Source organism: Ranitomeya variabilis, chromosome 4, assembly GCF_051348905.1.
Source record: "Ranitomeya variabilis isolate aRanVar5 chromosome 4, aRanVar5.hap1, whole genome shotgun sequence".
Lineage (NCBI taxonomy): Eukaryota > Metazoa > Chordata > Amphibia > Anura > Dendrobatidae > Ranitomeya > Ranitomeya variabilis.
In genome coordinates, this window is record NC_135235.1 from 736,909,019 (window position 1) to 736,921,058 (window position 12,040).

General features: G+C 46.2%; 1 protein-coding gene, 6 non-coding genes and 2 pseudogenes across 6 annotated transcripts; all 9 read left to right on the plus strand.

The window, feature by feature from the left end:
• The window catches only part of LOC143768002 (uncharacterized), a 579,067-nt gene that overhangs the window by 505,732 nt on the left and 61,295 nt on the right, over positions 1 to 12,040 (plus strand).
• Positions 818 to 1,012, plus strand: LOC143771078 (U2 spliceosomal RNA). Its single transcript, XR_013214973.1, has one exon. It is a non-coding gene; the product is annotated as a U2 spliceosomal RNA (small nuclear RNA).
• Positions 2,016 to 2,210, plus strand: LOC143771079 (U2 spliceosomal RNA). The gene has a single exon (XR_013214974.1). It is a non-coding gene; the product is annotated as a U2 spliceosomal RNA (small nuclear RNA).
• On the plus strand, positions 3,214 to 3,408 carry LOC143771080 (U2 spliceosomal RNA). The gene has a single exon (XR_013214975.1). It is a non-coding gene; the product is annotated as a U2 spliceosomal RNA (small nuclear RNA).
• On the plus strand, positions 4,412 to 4,606 carry LOC143771081 (U2 spliceosomal RNA). The gene has a single exon (XR_013214977.1). It is a non-coding gene; the product is annotated as a U2 spliceosomal RNA (small nuclear RNA).
• LOC143771082 (U2 spliceosomal RNA) lies at positions 5,610 to 5,804 on the plus strand. The gene has a single exon (XR_013214978.1). It is a non-coding gene; the product is annotated as a U2 spliceosomal RNA (small nuclear RNA).
• On the plus strand, positions 7,315 to 7,491 carry LOC143771189 (U2 spliceosomal RNA; annotated as a pseudogene).
• LOC143770807 (U2 spliceosomal RNA) lies at positions 8,475 to 8,617 on the plus strand (annotated as a pseudogene).
• Positions 9,890 to 10,072, plus strand: LOC143770702 (U2 spliceosomal RNA). Its single transcript, XR_013214709.1, has one exon. It is a non-coding gene; the product is annotated as a U2 spliceosomal RNA (small nuclear RNA).

Below are 12,040 nucleotides of genomic sequence, written 5' to 3' on the forward strand. Positions count from 1 at the left end.
CTTGCTGCTTTCCCCTATGTATGTCACACATTGCATTGCAATCAATCAATCAATCAATCAATCAATCGATTTGTCTTTACTGGTTGCTGCAACAGGTGTGCTAAGATGTAGGCCTGTATTAGGCCTGCCTTTGTAACAGTGTTGCAAATAGACTGTGCCATCTACCAAATTAGGCCCCTGCTGCTGTCAGTACTTGGTGGCGTTTCAATTGAAGTATCCAAGGAGTAGTTCTGCCATACCTACCTACTGCATTTTTGTGACCGACCGCATGAATTCTTTTTGGAAACATTGTCTCCCTCTTGTGGACCACCGACTTTTCAATGTGGTGTATTATATGCATTTTTTTTTAAAAAAAAAAAGAAATAAGTTACAATGGTGCCTGTGCTGATCTTCTTCAATATGCTTGCTTGTCTTGTTCATCTACACCTGTGTGAGGAGTATTCTAATGCTTTTTCACCAACCAGGTGCGCTGCCTGCAGTAGATAGAATCTTAGCCCGAAACATTCATGTGCTGTCACAATGGGGCTGGAGGGTGTGGTCAAAGTAGGTAGGCGTAGTTATGCAGATTCAAAACGCGTTCTGCACCGCTTCAACGAACACACACAGACACACACCCACCCACCTACCTACCCCCCCACACAGCCACCTACCCCCCCACACAGCCACCTACCCCCCCACACACCCACACCAGAACTGTCATTGAGAATACACCCAGAGTTTCTGAAAATGTCTTCCCTGCCGCAATCTTTTGCTAGGTCTCCACAATGGGTGTCGGTTGTAGGCCTTGGTGCGGCTCACGTGGCACAGCGTGCTCAGTATCGCTTCTCGGCCTCCTCATGGCTAAGATCAAAGTGTAGTATCTGTTCTTATCAGTTTAATATCTGATACGTCCCCTATGTGGGGACCATATATTAAATGGCTTTTTGGAACGGGGAGCTGGACTTGGAGCTTGCTCTGTCCACTCCACGCATTGACCCGTTACTGCAGTATCTCCGGGACCAGTGCAAACTTTCTCTGATCCGGTTTCTAAAAACAGAATGAATTGAAATCAGCCAGCACGAGCAAGTTGTCCTTTAACCCTTTATGGGAATTCGTTTCAGGGTCAAAAAAGCACATTTCTCATGCCAAATGTAACGTTTTGCTTGATTTCTCCTGGCCAATTGCAACATTTGGTGTGCCTTGCCTGGTCTGGCCTGGCCTTGCTGCTTTCCCCTATGTATGTCACACATTGCATTGCAATCAATCAATCAATCAATCAATCAATCGATTTGTCTTTACTGGTTGCTGCAACAGGTGTGCTAAGATGTAGGCCTGTATTAGGCCTGCCTTTGTAACAGTGTTGCAAATAGACTGTGCCATCTACCAAATTAGGCCCCTGCTGCTGTCAGTACTTGGTGGCGTTTCAATTGAAGTATCCAAGGAGTAGTTCTGCCATACCTACCTACTGCATTTTTGTGACCGACCGCATGAATTCTTTTTGGAAACATTGTCTCCCTCTTGTGGACCACCGACTTTTCAATGTGGTGTATTATATGCATTTTTTTTAAAAAAAAAAAAGAAATAAGTTACAATGGTGCCTGTGCTGATCTTCTTCAATATGCTTGCTTGTCTTGTTCATCTACACCTGTGTGAGGAGTATTCTAATGCTTTTTCACCAACCAGGTGCGCTGCCTGCAGTAGATAGAATCTTAGCCCGAAACATTCATGTGCTGTCACAATGGGGCTGGAGGGTGTGGTCAAAGTAGGTAGGCGTAGTTATGCAGATTCAAAACGCGTTCTGCACCGCTTCAACGAACACACACAGACACACACCCACCCACCTACCTACCCCCCCACACAGCCACCTACCCCCCCACACAGCCACCTACCCCCCCACACACCCACACCAGAACTGTCATTGAGAATACACCCAGAGTTTCTGAAAATGTCTTCCCTGCCGCAATCTTTTGCTAGGTCTCCACAATGGGTGTCGGTTGTAGGCCTTGGTGCGGCTCACGTGGCACAGCGTGCTCAGTATCGCTTCTCGGCCTCCTCATGGCTAAGATCAAAGTGTAGTATCTGTTCTTATCAGTTTAATATCTGATACGTCCCCTATGTGGGGACCATATATTAAATGGCTTTTTGGAACGGGGAGCTGGACTTGGAGCTTGCTCTGTCCACTCCACGCATTGACCCGTTACTGCAGTATCTCCGGGACCAGTGCAAACTTTCTCTGATCCGGTTTCTAAAAACAGAATGAATTGAAATCAGCCAGCACGAGCAAGTTGTCCTTTAACCCTTTATGGGAATTCGTTTCAGGGTCAAAAAAGCACATTTCTCATGCCAAATGTAACGTTTTGCTTGATTTCTCCTGGCCAATTGCAACATTTGGTGTGCCTTGCCTGGTCTGGCCTGGCCTTGCTGCTTTCCCCTATGTATGTCACACATTGCATTGCAATCAATCAATCAATCAATCAATCAATCGATTTGTCTTTACTGGTTGCTGCAACAGGTGTGCTAAGATGTAGGCCTGTATTAGGCCTGCCTTTGTAACAGTGTTGCAAATAGACTGTGCCATCTACCAAATTAGGCCCCTGCTGCTGTCAGTACTTGGTGGCGTTTCAATTGAAGTATCCAAGGAGTAGTTCTGCCATACCTACCTACTGCATTTTTGTGACCGACCGCATGAATTCTTTTTGGAAACATTGTCTCCCTCTTGTGGACCACCGACTTTTCAATGTGGTGTATTATATGCATTTTTTTTTAAAAAAAAAAAGAAATAAGTTACAATGGTGCCTGTGCTGATCTTCTTCAATATGCTTGCTTGTCTTGTTCATCTACACCTGTGTGAGGAGTATTCTAATGCTTTTTCACCAACCAGGTGCGCTGCCTGCAGTAGATAGAATCTTAGCCCGAAACATTCATGTGCTGTCACAATGGGGCTGGAGGGTGTGGTCAAAGTAGGTAGGCGTAGTTATGCAGATTCAAAACGCGTTCTGCACCGCTTCAACGAACACACACAGACACACACCCACCCACCTACCTACCCCCCCACACAGCCACCTACCCCCCCACACAGCCACCTACCCCCCCACACACCCACACCAGAACTGTCATTGAGAATACACCCAGAGTTTCTGAAAATGTCTTCCCTGCCGCAATCTTTTGCTAGGTCTCCACAATGGGTGTCGGTTGTAGGCCTTGGTGCGGCTCACGTGGCACAGCGTGCTCAGTATCGCTTCTCGGCCTCCTCATGGCTAAGATCAAAGTGTAGTATCTGTTCTTATCAGTTTAATATCTGATACGTCCCCTATGTGGGGACCATATATTAAATGGCTTTTTGGAACGGGGAGCTGGACTTGGAGCTTGCTCTGTCCACTCCACGCATTGACCCGTTACTGCAGTATCTCCGGGACCAGTGCAAACTTTCTCTGATCCGGTTTCTAAAAACAGAATGAATTGAAATCAGCCAGCACGAGCAAGTTGTCCTTTAACCCTTTATGGGAATTCGTTTCAGGGTCAAAAAAGCACATTTCTCATGCCAAATGTAACGTTTTGCTTGATTTCTCCTGGCCAATTGCAACATTTGGTGTGCCTTGCCTGGTCTGGCCTGGCCTTGCTGCTTTCCCCTATGTATGTCACACATTGCATTGCAATCAATCAATCAATCAATCAATCAATCGATTTGTCTTTACTGGTTGCTGCAACAGGTGTGCTAAGATGTAGGCCTGTATTAGGCCTGCCTTTGTAACAGTGTTGCAAATAGACTGTGCCATCTACCAAATTAGGCCCCTGCTGCTGTCAGTACTTGGTGGCGTTTCAATTGAAGTATCCAAGGAGTAGTTCTGCCATACCTACCTACTGCATTTTTGTGACCGACCGCATGAATTCTTTTTGGAAACATTGTCTCCCTCTTGTGGACCACCGACTTTTCAATGTGGTGTATTATATGCATTTTTTTTAAAAAAAAAAAAGAAATAAGTTACAATGGTGCCTGTGCTGATCTTCTTCAATATGCTTGCTTGTCTTGTTCATCTACACCTGTGTGAGGAGTATTCTAATGCTTTTTCACCAACCAGGTGCGCTGCCTGCAGTAGATAGAATCTTAGCCCGAAACATTCATGTGCTGTCACAATGGGGCTGGAGGGTGTGGTCAAAGTAGGTAGGCGTAGTTATGCAGATTCAAAACGCGTTCTGCACCGCTTCAACGAACACACACAGACACACACCCACCCACCTACCTACCCCCCCACACAGCCACCTACCCCCCCACACAGCCACCTACCCCCCCACACACCCACACCAGAACTGTCATTGAGAATACACCCAGAGTTTCTGAAAATGTCTTCCCTGCCGCAATCTTTTGCTAGGTCTCCACAATGGGTGTCGGTTGTAGGCCTTGGTGCGGCTCACGTGGCACAGCGTGCTCAGTATCGCTTCTCGGCCTCCTCATGGCTAAGATCAAAGTGTAGTATCTGTTCTTATCAGTTTAATATCTGATACGTCCCCTATGTGGGGACCATATATTAAATGGCTTTTTGGAACGGGGAGCTGGACTTGGAGCTTGCTCTGTCCACTCCACGCATTGACCCGTTACTGCAGTATCTCCGGGACCAGTGCAAACTTTCTCTGATCCGGTTTCTAAAAACAGAATGAATTGAAATCAGCCAGCACGAGCAAGTTGTCCTTTAACCCTTTATGGGAATTCGTTTCAGGGTCAAAAAAGCACATTTCTCATGCCAAATGTAACGTTTTGCTTGATTTCTCCTGGCCAATTGCAACATTTGGTGTGCCTTGCCTGGTCTGGCCTGGCCTTGCTGCTTTCCCCTATGTATGTCACACATTGCATTGCAATCAATCAATCAATCAATCAATCAATCGATTTGTCTTTACTGGTTGCTGCAACAGGTGTGCTAAGATGTAGGCCTGTATTAGGCCTGCCTTTGTAACAGTGTTGCAAATAGACTGTGCCATCTACCAAATTAGGCCCCTGCTGCTGTCAGTACTTGGTGGCGTTTCAATTGAAGTATCCAAGGAGTAGTTCTGCCATACCTACCTACTGCATTTTTGTGACCGACCGCATGAATTCTTTTTGGAAACATTGTCTCCCTCTTGTGGACCACCGACTTTTCAATGTGGTGTATTATATGCATTTTTTTTTTAAAAAAAAAAGAAATAAGTTACAATGGTGCCTGTGCTGATCTTCTTCAATATGCTTGCTTGTCTTGTTCATCTACACCTGTGTGAGGAGTATTCTAATGCTTTTTCACCAACCAGGTGCGCTGCCTGCAGTAGATAGAATCTTAGCCCGAAACATTCATGTGCTGTCACAATGGGGCTGGAGGGTGTGGTCAAAGTAGGTAGGCGTAGTTATGCAGATTCAAAACGCGTTCTGCACCGCTTCAACGAACACACACAGACACACACCCACCCACCTACCTACCCCCCCACACAGCCACCTACCCCCCCACACAGCCACCTACCCCCCCACACACCCACACCAGAACTGTCATTGAGAATACACCCAGAGTTTCTGAAAATGTCTTCCCTGCCGCAATCTTTTGCTAGGTCTCCACAATGGGTGTCGGTTGTAGGCCTTGGTGCGGCTCACGTGGCACAGCGTGCTCAGTATCGCTTCTCGGCCTCCTCATGGCTAAGATCAAAGTGTAGTATCTGTTCTTATCAGTTTAATATCTGATACGTCCCCTATGTGGGGACCATATATTAAATGGCTTTTTGGAACGGGGAGCTGGACTTGGAGCTTGCTCTGTCCACTCCACGCATTGACCCGTTACTGCAGTATCTCCGGGACCAGTGCAAACTTTCTCTGATCCGGTTTCTAAAAACAGAATGAATTGAAATCAGCCAGCACGAGCAAGTTGTCCTTTAACCCTTTATGGGAATTCGTTTCAGGGTCAAAAAAGCACATTTCTCATGCCAAATGTAACGTTTTGCTTGATTTCTCCTGGCCAATTGCAACATTTGGTGTGCCTTGCCTGGTCTGGCCTGGCCTTGCTGCTTTCCCCTATGTATGTCACACATTGCATTGCAATCAATCAATCAATCAATCAATCAATCGATTTGTCTTTACTGGTTGCTGCAACAGGTGTGCTAAGATGTAGGCCTGTATTAGGCCTGCCTTTGTAACAGTGTTGCAAATAGACTGTGCCATCTACCAAATTAGGCCCCTGCTGCTGTCAGTACTTGGTGGCGTTTCAATTGAAGTATCCAAGGAGTAGTTCTGCCATACCTACCTACTGCATTTTTGTGACCGACCGCATGAATTCTTTTTGGAAACATTGTCTCCCTCTTGTGGACCACCGACTTTTCAATGTGGTGTATTATATGCATTTTTTTTTTTAAAAAAAAGAAATAAGTTACAATGGTGCCTGTGCTGATCTTCTTCAATATGCTTGCTTGTCTTGTTCATCTACACCTGTGTGAGGAGTATTCTAATGCTTTTTCACCAACCAGGTGCGCTGCCTGCAGTAGATAGAATCTTAGCCCGAAACATTCATGTGCTGTCACAATGGGGCTGGAGGGTGTGGTCAAAGTAGGTAGGCGGAGTTATGCAGATTCAAAACGCGTTCTGCACCGCTTCAACGAACACACACAGACACACACCCACCCACCTACCTACCCCCCCACACAGCCACCTACCCCCCCACACAGCCACCTACCCCCCCACACACCCACACCAGAACTGTCATTGAGAATACACCCAGAGTTTCTGAAAATGTCTTCCCTGCCGCAATCTTTTGCTAGGTCTCCACAATGGGTGTCGGTTGTAGGCCTTGGTGCGGCTCACGTGGCACAGCGTGCTCAGTATCGCTTCTCGGCCTCCTCATGGCTAAGGCTACGTTCACATTTGCGTTGTGCGCCGCAGCGTCGTCGCCGCACCAAAACGCATGCGTCGTGCGGCCCTATCTTTAACATTGGGGCCGCATGGCGCCGCATGTACATGCGTTTTGGTGCGTCGTACGCCGCATGCGGCGTTAGGGCGCACCTGTCAGGGCGCGGCAAACGCAACATGTTGCATTTTTTTTGCGGCGCCGACTTTTTAAAAAACGCATGCGTCGTGTTTGCGTCGCTTTTGCGTCGTCGATGCGCCTTTTTTCCCATTGATTTGCATTGACAACGCAGACGACGCAAGTACTTGCGTCGTGGTGCGTTGTACGACGCATGCGTTTTCCAAAAAAAATGCAAAAATTGTCTATACTTTGGGGGGGCGCATGCGGCGCAAAACGCTGCGTTTTTTGTTCATAACGCAACTGCGTTTTTGTTTGCGTTGTGCGTTGCGGCGCCGACGCTGCGGCGCACAACGCAAATGTGAACGTAGCCTAAGATCAAAGTGTAGTATCTGTTCTTATCAGTTTAATATCTGATACGTCCCCTATGTGGGGACCATATATTAAATGGCTTTTTGGAACAGGGAGCTGGACTTGGAGCTTGCTCTGTCCACTCCACGCATTGACCCGTTACTGCAGTATCTCCGGGACCAGTGCAAACTTTCTCTGATCCGGTTTCTAAAAACAGAATGAATTGAAATCAGCCAGCACGAGCAAGTTGTCCTTTAACCCTTTATGGGAATTCGTTTCAGGGTCAAAAAAGCACATTTCTCATGCCAAATGTAACGTTTTGCTTGATTTCTCCTGGCCAATTGCAACATTTGGTGTGCCTTGCCTGGTCTGGCCTGGCCTTGCTGCTTTCCCCTATGTATGTCACACATTGCATTGCAATCAATCAATCAATCAATCAATCAATCGATTTGTCTTTACTGGTTGCTGCAACAGGTGTGCTAAGATGTAGGCCTGTATTAGGCCTGCCTTTGTAACAGTGTTGCAAATAGACTGTGCCATCTACCAAATTAGGCCCCTGCTGCTGTCAGTACTTGGTGGCGTTTCAATTGAAGTATCCAAGGAGTAGTTCTGCCATACCTACCTACTGCATTTTTGTGACCGACCGCATGAATTCTTTTTGGAAACATTGTCTCCCTCTTGTGGACCACCGACTTTTCAATGTGGTGTATTATATGCATTTTTTTTTTTTTTTTAAAAAGAAATAAGTTACAATGGTGCCTGTGCTGATCTTCAATATGCTTGCTTGTCTTGTTCATCTACACCTGTGTGAGGAGTATTCTAATGCTTTTTCACCAACCAGGTGCGCTGCCTGCAGTAGATAGAATCTTAGCCCGGAACATTCATGTGCTGTCACAATGGGGCTGGAGGGTGTGGTCAAAGTAGGTAGGCGGAGTTATGCAGATTCAAAACGCGTTCTGCACCGCTTCAACGAACACACACAGACACCCACCCACCTACCTACCTACCCCCCCCCACACAGCCACCTACCCCCCCACACACCCACACCAGAACTGTCATTGAGAATACACCCAGAGTTTCTGAAAATGTCTTCCCTGCCGCAATCTTTTGCTAGGTCTCCACAATGGGTGTCGGTTGTAGGCCTTGGTGCGGCTCACGTGGCACAGCGTGCTCAGTATCGCTTCTCGGCCTCATGGCTAAGATCAAGTGTAGTGGCTTAATTGTTGCTGTGCTTGGTCTGGTCTAAGGTGTCTCGGGTACCCGTTCTCTCGGCTTTGGGGGATTGCCTTTGTAACAGAAGGCTTCACCCCCTTACAGCTATAGGGAGACGGCTTAGTCCCGGGACAACGAGAGGCGATCACCCACCTGGCACTGTTGTGCTGAAGGTTTCCTGATCGTGTTTGGAGCTTTGAAGATGGAGTCGATTCCAGAATATGCCCGAGAGCGGAATGCTGTTCGTTTTATTATGGACGAGTCGGTGCGCAGGGAGAAAGGTTTGAGATTTCTAACCATGGAGCTTCTTCTCGGTCTTTTCCAAATACCGAAAGAAAAGGTACTTACGGTGATGGACTATCCCAAGAAAGGTTATTATGACGTTACTCTGGTAGATGAAAAAGCTTATTCTGATTTTGCGGATCATTATGAAAAGGTTAAACGGAATGCTCTGCTGACTGGAGTGAGTGTCATACCTCACTTCAGGAGACGTAACAAACTGATTATAGTTAAAATGTACTCTGGCTTAGTGGAGGAGGAAGATATCAAGACTTTCTTAAGTATGTATTGCTTGGAAGTTAAAGGTGAAGGGAAAATTCTTAATGAATTTGGTTTTTGGACTGGAAAAAGAAAATTTATGTGTAAAATGAAAAATAATCCGGAAAAACCTGGTGAATATGTGCTACCACCTGCGAGATTTAAGCTTGGTAGAGTGACCGGAGACTTGTTTTTTGCTGAAATGGGAACTTTCTGCAGAAATTGTAAAGAGTATGGTCATGATAGAATTAATTGTGAGAAAACCATGTGCTCAAAGTGTGGTGAACAAGGTCATGTCTTTTCAGAATGTCTAAAAGAAAAATTATGCAATTTATGTAGAAGGCCTGGGCACGTGTTCCAGGACTGTCCTAAAAGGAAAAAAGAAGATAAGCAAGAGCAAACCCCTGTGAGTGAGAGTAATGTGGAAGAACCAAGCCCTAAAGTAAAAAGAACTCCAAGAAAGGTTGAGGTGCCTCTGCCACCGGTAAAGGTAATTCCTGCAAAGGAAGAACCTGAGGTAGAGGGTATGGAAACAACAAGTGGAGATTATGAATATCTCAAAACTAAGGTTATTACAAGTATGAAGGCAAATTTTAATCGTTTTGTAGACACGTATAAGATACCTAAATGGCTAATTGATAAAGTCAAGTCTGAAAGGGGACATATATCCCCAGAAGATATGGCTCTTATTATTGAGCATGCAAAGAAGGGAGGAATGCACTAATTTGTTGTTATTTCTGTGTACATGTATTTGTTTTCTGTTTTAATTAGTTTAATAAATTTAATATGGCTGAAATATGATGAATGACGTACGACTTGGTGAGTAACTTTAACCATGTCGCGTCTCTCTGACGCAGCCATTAAAAAAAAAATCTGTTCTTATCAGTTTAATATCTGATACGTCCCCTATGTGGGGACCATATATTAAATGGCTTTTTGGAACAGGGAGCTGGACTTGGAGCTTGCTCTGTCCACTCCACGCATTGACCCGTTACTGCAGTATCTCCGGGACCAGTGCAAACTTTCTCTGATCCGGTTTCTAAAAACAGAATGAATTGAAATCAGCCAGCACGAGCAAGTTGTCCTTTAACCCTTTATGGGAATTCGTTTCAGGGTCAAAAAAGCACATTTCTCATGCCAAATGTAACGTTTTGCTTGATTTCTCCTGGCCAATTGCAACATTTGGTGTGCCTTGCCTGGTCTGGCCTGGCCTTGCTGCTTTCCCCTATGTATGTCACACATTGCATTGCAATCAATCAATCAATCAATCAATCAATCGATTTGTCTTTACTGGTTGCTGCAACAGGTGTGCTAAGATGTAGGCCTGTATTAGGCCTGCCTTTGTAACAGTGTTGCAAATAGACTGTGCCATCTACCAAATTAGGCCCCTGCTGCTGTCAGTACTTGGTGGCGTTTCAATTGAAGTATCCAAGGAGTAGTTCTGCCATACCTACCTACTGCATTTTTGTGACCGACCGCATGAATTCTTTTTGGAAACATTGTCTCCCTCTTGTGGACCACCGACTTTTCAATGTGGTGTATTATATGCATTTTTTTTTTTTTTTTAAAAAGAAATAAGTTACAATGGTGCCTGTGCTGATCTTCAATATGCTTGCTTGTCTTGTTCATCTACACCTGTGTGAGGAGTATTCTAATGCTTTTTCACCAACCAGGTGCGCTGCCTGCAGTAGATAGAATCTTAGCCCGGAACATTCATGTGCTGTCACAATGGGGCTGGAGGGTGTGGTCAAAGTAGGTAGGCGGAGTTATGCAGATTCAAAACGCGTTCTGCACCGCTTCAACGAACACACACAGACACCCACCCACCTACCTACCCCCCCCCACACAGCCACCTACCCCCCCACACACCCACACCAGAACTGTCATTGAGAATACACCCAGAGTTTCTGAAAATGTCTTCCCTGCCGCAATCTTTTGCTAGGTCTCCACAATGGGTGTCGGTTGTAGGCCTTGGTGCGGCTCACGTGGCACAGCGTGCTCAGTATCGCTTCTCGGCCTCATGGCTTAGATCAAGGTGAATAACCCTGGTCTGGGCTGCGGGGTTTTCTTGGCGTGGAGTTTCTCCGGCGTCCGTGAGTGGCGATCTTGTGCTTCGGGCACTCTTTGCTGACATGGCAGCTATTCGCAACACTGTGCGTTTGACCATTTCTCCGGAAAAGAAGTATGGCTTGCAGCTTTCCTTCATCGTGGAAGACATCCTCAAGGAACTGGCACTTATCGATTTGGGTAAAGTCTTTTGTATCCAGGATTTTCCATCTTCCGGTCAGTACGATATTACCTTTTATCAGGAGGAGGATTGTTTGAACTTTTTTCAGCTCTTGAGGGAGAATGTGGATCATCCTTCATTGAAGTATGTGACTGTGGCTCCTCTTTTTTCTATAATTGAGAGGCCTTTGCTTCTGCATTGCTATAACCCCTTTATTGACTCTGCCTTGTTGAAAGCCTTTCTTGCCAGATATTGTTCGTCTGTGCGAATGGGGCCGATGCAGCGAAATTGCTTTGGGGTGTTCAATGGGAAGCATAAATTCTGGGTACGCTTTAAGCCTGACCCAGACGGCATAGGGGGTATAATGCATCCCCCAGCAAATTTCTCTGTTGGTGGTAATAAGGGATTTTTGCATTACCCTGGTCAGCCGACCTTTTGTAGGACATGTTTCCGATATGGGCATGTGAAAGAGCAATGTACCCATGGCACTACATGTAGGAATTGCAAGAGGTCGGGACATGAAACGGCTGGTTGTCCTTATCCCCCGGCTTGTGATTTGTGTGGGAGCCGTGAACACACTTGTAAGATGTGTCCGGGGCTTAGGCAGCAGTATGCTTCCGATAAGGCCCGTTTTGCTAGACAGACTGCCAGGTTGTTTGCCACGCCTGTCGCGCCTGCTGAAGGCCAGACTGTCTTAGCTGCGGAGGAGGCGGGGCCGGAAGTTGGAGTGAGTCCTGTCTTAGACTCTCTGGAAAAACCTGATGTG